The sequence below is a fragment of the Entelurus aequoreus genome, linkage group LG22 (assembly GCF_033978785.1).
Source record: "Entelurus aequoreus isolate RoL-2023_Sb linkage group LG22, RoL_Eaeq_v1.1, whole genome shotgun sequence".
NCBI lineage: Eukaryota > Metazoa > Chordata > Actinopteri > Syngnathiformes > Syngnathidae > Entelurus > Entelurus aequoreus.
Window position 1 is genome coordinate 40293143 of NC_084752.1, and position 9504 is coordinate 40302646.

Below are 9504 nucleotides of genomic sequence, written 5' to 3' on the forward strand. Positions count from 1 at the left end.
TGACGTTGAATAAACGTCGTCAAAAAGCATGTTGTTTCAACATTGTATTTGGGTTGTAGAATATTGGTTGGGAAATTACCAAAATTCAACCGTCAAATCAACGTCACAACCTGACATTGAATAAACGTTGTCAAAAAGCATGTTGTTTCAACGTTGTATTTGTGTTGTGGAATATTAGTTGGGAAATGACCACATTTCAATGTCAAATCAACGTCACAACCCGACATTGATTAAACGTTGTCTAAAAGCATGTTGTTTCAACGTTGTATTTGTGTTGTAGAATTTTGGTTGTGAAATGACCAAATTTCAACGGTCAAATCAACGTCACAACCTGACGTTGAATAAACGTCGTCATAAAGCATGTTGTTTCAACGTTGTATTTGTATTGTAGAATATTGGTTGGGAAATGACCAAAATTCAACCGTCAAATCAACGTCACAACCTGACATTGAATCAACGTCAAAAAGCATGTTGTTTCAACGTTGTATTTGTGTTGTAGAATATTGGTTGGGAAATGAACAAATTTCAATGTTAAATCAACGTCAGAACCTGACATTGAATCAACGTCATAAATCATGTTGTTTCAACGTTGTATTTGTGTTGTAGAATATTGGTTGGGAAATGAACAAATTTCAATGTTAAATCAACGTCAGAACCCTACATTGATTAAATGTCGTCAAAAAGCATGTTGTTTCAACGTTATGTTTGAGTTGTAGAATATTGGTTGGGAAATGACCAAATTTCAATGTCAAATCAACGTCACAACCTGACATTGATTAAATGTTGTCAAAAAGTATGTTGCTTCAACGTTGTATTTGTGTTGTAGAATATTGGTTGGGAAATTACCAAACTTCAATGGTCAAATCAACGTCAAGGCCCGACATTGAATAAACATCGTCAAAAGTTTCAACATTTTATTTGTGTTGTAGAATATTGGTTGGGAAATGACCAAATTTCAATGTCAAATCAACGTCACAACCTGACATTGAATCAACGTCATAAAGCATGTTGTTTCAACGTTGTATTTGTGTTGTAGAATATTGGTTGGGAAATGACCAAATGTCAATGTTAAATCAACGTCACAACCTGACATTGAATCAACGTCAAAAAGCATGTTATTTCAACGTTATGTTTGTGTTGTAGAATATTGGTTGGGAAATGACCAAATTTCAATGTCAAATCAACGTCACAACCCGACATTGATTAAACGTTGTCAAAAAGCATGTTGTTTCAACGTTGTATTTGGGTTGTAGAATATTGGTTGGGAAATGACCAAAATTCTACCGTCAAATCAACGTCACAACCTGACATTGAATCAACGTCAAAAAGCATGTTGTTTCAACGTTGTATTTGTGTTGTAGAATATTGGTTGGGAAATGACCAAAATTCAATGTCAAATCAACGTCAGAACCCGACATTGATTAAACGTTGTCTAAAAGCATGTTGTTTCAACGTTGTATTTGTGTTGTAGAATATTGGTTGGGAAATGACCAAATGTCAATGGTTAAATCAACGTCAGAACCCGACTTTGATTAAACGTTGTCAAAAAGCATGTTGTTTCAACGTTATGTTTGAGTAGCTCAAGGTCGGGACCTAATTCAACAAGTCCTCAACGTTGTTTCAATGTCTTGTGTCTGCTACAAAGCTGTTCAGAGGCCCCCAAGACCCACAATGCATTGCGTTTGCTACGTGACACTTCCGAGCCCTATACATTTCACGATTTTCAAACTAACGTGGTACATTTCTGCTTTGCCCCGAAGGACCTGACGGCGATCGGCGTCATGAAGCCTGGACATCGTAAGAAGTTACTGTCGGAGATCAGTAAGATGACCTCCGCAGACTGGCTGCCAGACCACAAGCCTGTAAGGTTCTCACCTGTCCCACACCAAGTGGACCCGGAGTGTCCTCCATCTCACTGTCTTTTTTGCAGGCCAACCTGGCAGAGTTCCTCTCTCACCTGGGTCTTAGTCAGTACTACCAGGTTCTGGTGCAGAACGGTTACGAAAACATCGACTTCATCTCAGACATCAGCCTGGAGGATCTGCAAGAGATCGGTATTACTAAACTAGGTAAGGAACAAAGTGTCAGTAATTAAAGATTGTGAAAAGTCATTTGCCGATTAAATGTAGGATGCGTGCCCAAATTCTGTATCCGAATGGCCTCGGTACTGATGTCAACAACAGTAATCAGACCGGAACAAATGTGTTGTAATCCAGTAATTTTCAACCTTTTCTGTATTAAGGAATTTCTGGAAAACCGGGAAGTTTTCCAGTTCGAAAGACAACTTCATTTTTTGACTTGATTAAGAGGAATGTTTGGAGGGTAGAACGGTTGAAATGGATTGAAAAATGTGGAAGGAGTAGTCGCCAGTAAAAAGGGTTTGAAAAAAATGGAATTCCGGGCATTCCTGGAAAAAAAATGCAACTTGAAAAAATGATCGTTTGAATGTCCAGGATGAGTGGAATGTGTTGAAGGTGGAATGGTTTGAATCGGTTGAAAAATGTGGAAATGGTGGAAGTTTGAAAAATGGCCTATTCATTTTGAATGGGGAAAAATGTCCCGGAACACCTGGAATTCTGGGAAATGTTGGCGACCACTGTTGTAGGTGACTGAGTACAAACCCTGTTTCCATATGAGTTGGGAAATTGTGTTAGATGTAAATATAAATGGAATACAATAATTTGCAAATCATTTTCAAGCCATATTCAGTTGAATATGCTACAAAGACAACATATTTCATGTTCAAACTCATACAAAAAAATTTTTGTGTGCAAATAATCATTAACTTTATAGAGTTTGATGGCAGCAACACGTGACAAAGAAGTTGGGAAAGGTGGCAATAAATACTGATAAAGTTGAGGAATGCTCATCAAACACTTATTTGGAACATCCCACAGGTGTGCAGGCTAATTGGGAACAGGTGGGTGCCATGATTGGGTATAAAAGTAGATTCCATGAAATGCTCAGTCATTCACAAACATGGATGGGGCGAGGGTCACCACTTTGTCAACAAATGCCTGAGCAAATTGTTGAACAGTTTAAGAAAAACCTTTCTCAACCAGCTATTGCAAGGAATTTAGGGATTTCACCATCTACGCTCCGTAATATCATCAAAGGGTTCAGAGAATGTGGAGAAATCACTGCACGTAAGCAGCTAAGCCCGTGACCTTCCATCCCTCAGGCTGTACTGCATCAACAAGCCACATCAGTGTGTAAAGGATATCACCACATGGGCTCAGGAACACTTCAGAAACCCACTGTCAGTAACTACAGTTGGTCGCTACATCTGTAAGTGCAAGTTAAAACTCTACTATGCAAGGCGAAAACCGTTTATCAACAACACCCAGAAACGCCGTCGGCTTGGCTGGGCCTGAGCTCATCTAAGATGGACTGATACAAAGTGGAAAAGTGTTCTGTGGTCTGACGAGTCCACATTTCAAATTGTTTTTGGAAACTGTGGACGTCAAAGAGGAAAAGAACCATCCGGATTGTTATAGGCGCAAAGTGTAAAAGGCAGCATGTGTGATGGTATGGGGGTGTATTGGTGGCCAAGACATGGGTAACTTACACATCTGTGAAGGCACCATTAATGCTGAAAAGGTACATACAGCTTTTGGAGCAACATATGTTGCCATCCAAGCAACGTTACCATGGACGCCCCTGCTTATTTCAGCAAGACAATGCCAAACCACGTGTTACATCAACGTGGCTTCATAGTAAAAGAGTGCGGGTACTAGACTGGCCTGCCTGTAGTCCAGACATTGAAAATGTGTGAAGCCTAAAATAGCAGAAGGGAGACCCCCGGACTGTTGAACAACTTAAGCTGTACATCAAGCAAGAATGGGAAAGAATTCCACCTGAGAAGCTTCAAAAATGTGTCTCCTCAGTTCCCAAACCTTTACTGAGTGTTGTTAAAAGGAAAGGCCATGTAACACAGTGGTGAACATGCCCTTTCCCAACTACTTTGGCACGCGTTGCAGCCATGAAATTCTAAGTTAATTATTATTTGCAACAAAAAAAATATAAAGTTTATCAGTTTGAACATCAAATATGTTGTCTTTGTAGTGCATTAAACTGAATATGGCTTGAAAAGGATTTGCAAATCATTGTATTCCGTTTATATTTACATCTAACACCATTTCCCAACTCATATGGAAACGGGGTTTGTACATCTGTACTGTACAAGTGATGTCATGAGTCCAGAAGATGAGGTGGGGTTGTGTTGTGTGCAGGCCACCAGAAGAAGCTGATGTTGGGAGTGAGGAGACTGAAGGACTTCCAGAGAGGAGGAAGTGTCCCTGAGGCTCCTCACAGTCCCTGCACACCTCCATCCAGCCCAGGTGGCTCTGAGGCCCACACGGAGGCCAGAAAACCCTGGGACGGCGCCCCGAGCCCGTTGGCGAAACCCCGCCCAAGTATCTGTCAGTCCCAGACTCCTCCCCACACTCCGCCGCAAACCCCCACGCACGCTCGAAACCAGCAGGCCTCCCCGAGGGCTCGGCCGCGACCTTCCACCCAGCAGGCGGCCGCGGCGGATCCGCACGTACCGACGCTCCGCCTACCCGGCGAGGAGGAGGAGCGACGGAGAACTCACACCCTGACCGGCCCGGAAACGGACTCGCGATACGCCACCGTCTGCCGCAGCACTTCCGCGCGCGCCGCCAACGATGTCACCGTTAACCGCAGCCAGTCGTCCGTCACGCTGCGTCCTCGGCGGAAAGGCCGGCCCCCGACGCCGCCCAAGCGGTCCTGCTCTTCCATCACCGGGGGCGACGGGGAGGCAGAAGGAGAGGAGGAGGGGCTTCTCGGCCTGCCCGCTCTTCGAGAGCGGCGAGCCAGCGACTGCGGCGGCCTGGGCTCGGCTTTAAGGGCCCAGGAGTCGGCGGGCCTGGAGAGATCCGAGGGGGCGTCTGGGAGCGTGCGCAGCCTCGCCGCCATGCTGGAGACGTCCATCGTGAGCGGAGCCAAAACCTTGCCCAGGAACCTCGGGAGCAGCACCAACTACCTGCAGGTGTGTAATACCTACTCCACACCAGCAGGTGTGTAAGAAGTGTGTCCTCATTTAACAGCTGCATTACCTACTCCACACCAGCAGGTGTGTAAGAAGTGTCTCCTCATTTAACAGCTGTAATACCTACTCCACACCAGCAGGTGTGTAAGAAGTGTGTCCTCATTTAACAGCTGCAATACCTACTCCACACCAGCAGGTGTGTAAGAAGTGTGTCCTCATTTAACAGCTGTAATACCTACTCCACACCTGCAGGTGTGTAAGAAGTGTGTCCTCATTTAACAGCTGCAATACCTACTCCACACCTGCAGGTGTGTCCTCATTTAACAGCTGTAATACTTACTCCACACCAGCAGGTGTGTTAGAAGTGTGTCCTCAGTTAACAGCTGTAATACCTACTCCACACCAGCAGGTGTGTAAGAAGTGTGTCCTCATTTAACAGCTGTAATACCTACTCCACACCAGCAGGTGTGTAAGAAGTGTGTCCTCATTTAACAGCTGTAATACCTACTCCACACCAGCAGGTGTGTAAAAAGTGTGTCCTCATTTAACAGCTGCATTACCTACTCCACACCAGCAGGTGTGTAAGAATTGTGTCCTCATTTAACAGCTGTAACACCTACTCCACACCTGCAGGTGTGTAAGAAGTGTGTCCTCATTTAACAGCTGTAATACCTACTCCACACCAGCAGGTGTGTAAGAAGTGTGTCCTCATTTAACAGCTGTAATACCTACTCCACACCAGCAGGTGTGTAAGAATTGTGTCCTCATTTAACAGCTGTAACACCTACTCCACACCTGCAGGTGTGTAAGAAGTGTGTCCTCATTTAACAGCTGTAATACCTACTCCACACCAGCAGGTGTGTAAGAAGTGTTGTCCTCATTTAACAGCTGCAATACCTACTCCACACCTGCAGGTGTGTCCTCATTTAACAGCTGTAATACCTACTCCACACCAGCAGGTGTGTAAGAAGTGTGTCCTCATTTAACAGCTGCATTACCTACTCCACACCAGCAGGTGTGTAAGAAGTGTGTCCTCATTTAACAGCTGCAATACCTACTCCACACCAGCAGGTGTGTAAAAAGTGTGTCCTCATTTAACAGCTGCAATACCTACTCCACACCTGCAGGTGTGTCCTCATTTAACAGCTGCAATACCTACTCCACACCTGCAGGTGTGTCCTCATTTAACAGCTGTAATACCTACTCCACACCAGCAGGTGTGTAAGAAGTGTGTCCTCATTTAACAGCTGCATTACCTACTCCACACCAGCAGGTGTGTAAGAAGTGTGTCCTCATTTAACAGCTGCATTACCTACTCCACACCAGCAGGTGTGTAAGAAGTGTGTCCTCATTTAACAGCTGTAATACCTACTCCACACCAGCAGGTGTGTAAGAAGTGTTGTCCTCATTTAACAGCTGTAATACCTACTCCACAACAGCAGGTGGTGCTGCTGAGTCAACTCAAGGCCGTTTCCTCCCAGCTGAGCAAATAACACATTCTTAAATAACATTGAATGTGTTAACTTACAGGTTGAGCTTGTTTACTCCCCACCCTGCTTTTTCTTCTTTGTTATTTTTTGCGGATGGCACCATGCGCAAATAACTGTAGCTCTAACGGCCTTAAATTGACTGTGCAGCACCGCCTGTCGTTGTGGAGTGTGAACTACAAGTGCAAAGTGTGTGTATCGCGCTGGGTGGAATAAAGTTAAAGTACCCATGATTGTCACACACACACTAGTTGTTTCAGACATTTCCACCACACCGGTATTTTTTAATGTGCCTTTGTTACGGGCGTTTGTTAGAGTTAAAGTTAAAGTAGCAATGATAGTCACACACACACTAGGTGTGGCGAAATTATTCTCTGCATTTGACCCATCACCCTTGATCACCCCCTGGGAGGTGAGGGGAGGGGAGCAGTGAGCAGCAGCGGTGGCCGCGCCCAGGAATAATTTTTGGTGATTTAACCCCCAATTCCAAGCCTTGATGCTGAGTGCCAAGCAGGGAGGTAATGGCTCCCATTGTTATAGTCTTTGGTATGACTCAGCCGGGGTTTGAACTCACAACCAACCGAGTACTGACAAAAGTGGCAGGAAATAGTTTTTATACTTACGAATCGTCTTTTACTTGCAGAAATGTTTTTTACTTGCAGAAAAAACATTTTTAACTTGCAAATCGTTTTTTTACTTGCAGAAAATTGTTTCCATACTTGTAAATAATTTTTTTAATTAAAAAAAAAATGATATACTTATTATATACTTATATACTTGCGAATCATATTTTGATTGAAGAAAATTGTTTTTATACTTGCGAATAATTTTTTTACTTGCAGAAATTTTTTTTTAACTTGCAAATCGTTTTTTTTACTTGCAGAAAATTGTTTTTGTACTTGTGATTCATTTTTTCATTGGAAAAATTTTTTATACCTTTATATACTTATACTTATATTATATACTTGCGAATCATATTTTGATTGAAGAAAATTGTTTTTATACTTGCGAATACTTTTTTTACTTGCAGAAAAAAAAATTTTAACTTGCAAAAAATTGTTTTTATTCTTGTGATTCATTTTTTAATTTGAAAAAAAAATTTCTACTTGTGAATCGTATTTTAACTGAAGAAAATTATTTTTATACTCGCGAATTGTGTTTTTACTTGAAGAAAATAGTTTTTAAACCTGCAAAGCGCAAACTTTTTTTTACTTGCAGAAAATTGTTTTTATAATTGCGAATTTTTTTTTACTTGCAGAAAAAAATGTTTTTTTACTTGTAAATAATTTTTTACTTGCAGAAAATAGTTTTTCATATTTGTGAATAGTTTTATAATTGAAAAAAAATAACCCTAATTGTTTTTACATTTGTGATTAATTTTATAATTGAAAAAAAATGTTTAGTTCTACTTGCAAATTGTATTTTAACTGAAGAAAATTATTTTTATACTCGCGAATCGTGTTTTTACTTGTAAACAATTGTTTTTGTACCCGCCAATTTTTTTTACTTGCAGAAAAAAATGTTTTTTTACTTGCAGAAAAAACATTTTTTTTACTTGCAAATAATTTTTCATATTTGTGAATCGTATTTTAATTGTTTTTTTTAAAATTGTTTTTATACTTGTGAATAGTATTTTTACTTGCAAAAAATAGTCCTTATACTGGCAAACTTTTTTTTACTTGCAGAAAATGTTTTGTTTTTTTACTCGCAAACCGTTTTTTAATTGCAGAAAATAGTTTTTATACTTGTGATTAATTTTTTAATTGAAAAAAAATTTAAGATTCTACTTGCGACTTGTATTTTAACTGAAGAAAATTGTTTTTATACTCGCGAATCGTGTTTTTACTTGAAAGAAATTGTTTTTATACCCGCAAACTTTTTTTTACTTACAGAAAAAAAATAATTTTTACTTGCAGAAAAACTTTTTTTTTTTACTTGCAAATTATTTTTTACTTGCAGAAAAGAGTTTTTCATATTTTTGAATAGGTTAAAAAAAAAAAAAAAAAAAAAACGTTTTTATACATGTGAATAGTTTTTTTACTTGCAAAAAATTGTCTTTATACTTGCAAACTTTTTTTTACTTGCAGAAAATTGTTTTTATACTGGCAAACTTTTTTTTTACTTGCAGAAAATTGCTTTTTAAATTTTTTTTCACATTTTTGGCTGTGTAAAATCGATTCAGAATCAGGACTAATAAGAACCACGACTTGGATGTGAATGTATTTTTTGCGCACACCTATGATTCTCTGTTCTCTGCAGGCCAGTCCCCCCGCGCTTCGTCGCCAGTTTGGTTCAGGTGGTCTGGGGTCAGAGGGTGACGATGTCCTGAATCGACGCAGGACCATCAGCGGACCCGAGGACGATCAGGCGCCCCAAAAAGCAGCCCAGCGACGCCCAGAGCCCCGCCCGCGCTCCACCGTGGTTACCGCCGCTGCAGAGATCACAGACGGCACGGCGACGCTGCGAAGGAAACCTCGTCACCTTCCAACAGATGGCGGAGCGCCCGCGAAGGTGCCTCCCACCGTGGTCACCATGACAACAGGCTCCGACACCTTCCGCAGGAAGCCACGCGCTGCCGAGCAATCGGAGGCCGTGGCCCATACAAGCAATAAGCAATCAGACTCTTCCGGCAGTCAGGCAGATAGCAGTTGGCAGCAGAACGGTGGCGTGGTGCTGAGGCGGAGGCCCGCCTCGGAGGCTTGTGATAGGTCGGAGAGCAGCAGGGACAGCTGTGAGTGGATGGAGGCCAGGAAGTCTCTGAAGCCGCCAGTCTCACCCAAACCAGCTGCAGTTGGCCTCAAGAAGACGCAAGCGGACCCCCTCACGCCGACTTCGTCGGGTCCCCATACCTGGTCCTGATCATCCGGATCCAGCACAAAGTCCTGGTGAGACATCAAAACACTAAGTTGTTTTTTAATATATATATATACACATCTTTTTTTTCATGCTTTTTTACCAACATGCAAACTGTGTTTCATTTTCACTTTCAATTTCCTTTGTTAAATT

General features: G+C 41.7%; 1 pseudogene; it reads left to right on the forward strand.

Annotated features, from left to right (window-relative positions):
* LOC133639696 (caskin-1-like) overlaps positions 1–9504 on the forward strand; it is a 122489-nt pseudogene that overhangs the window by 101049 nt on the left and 11936 nt on the right.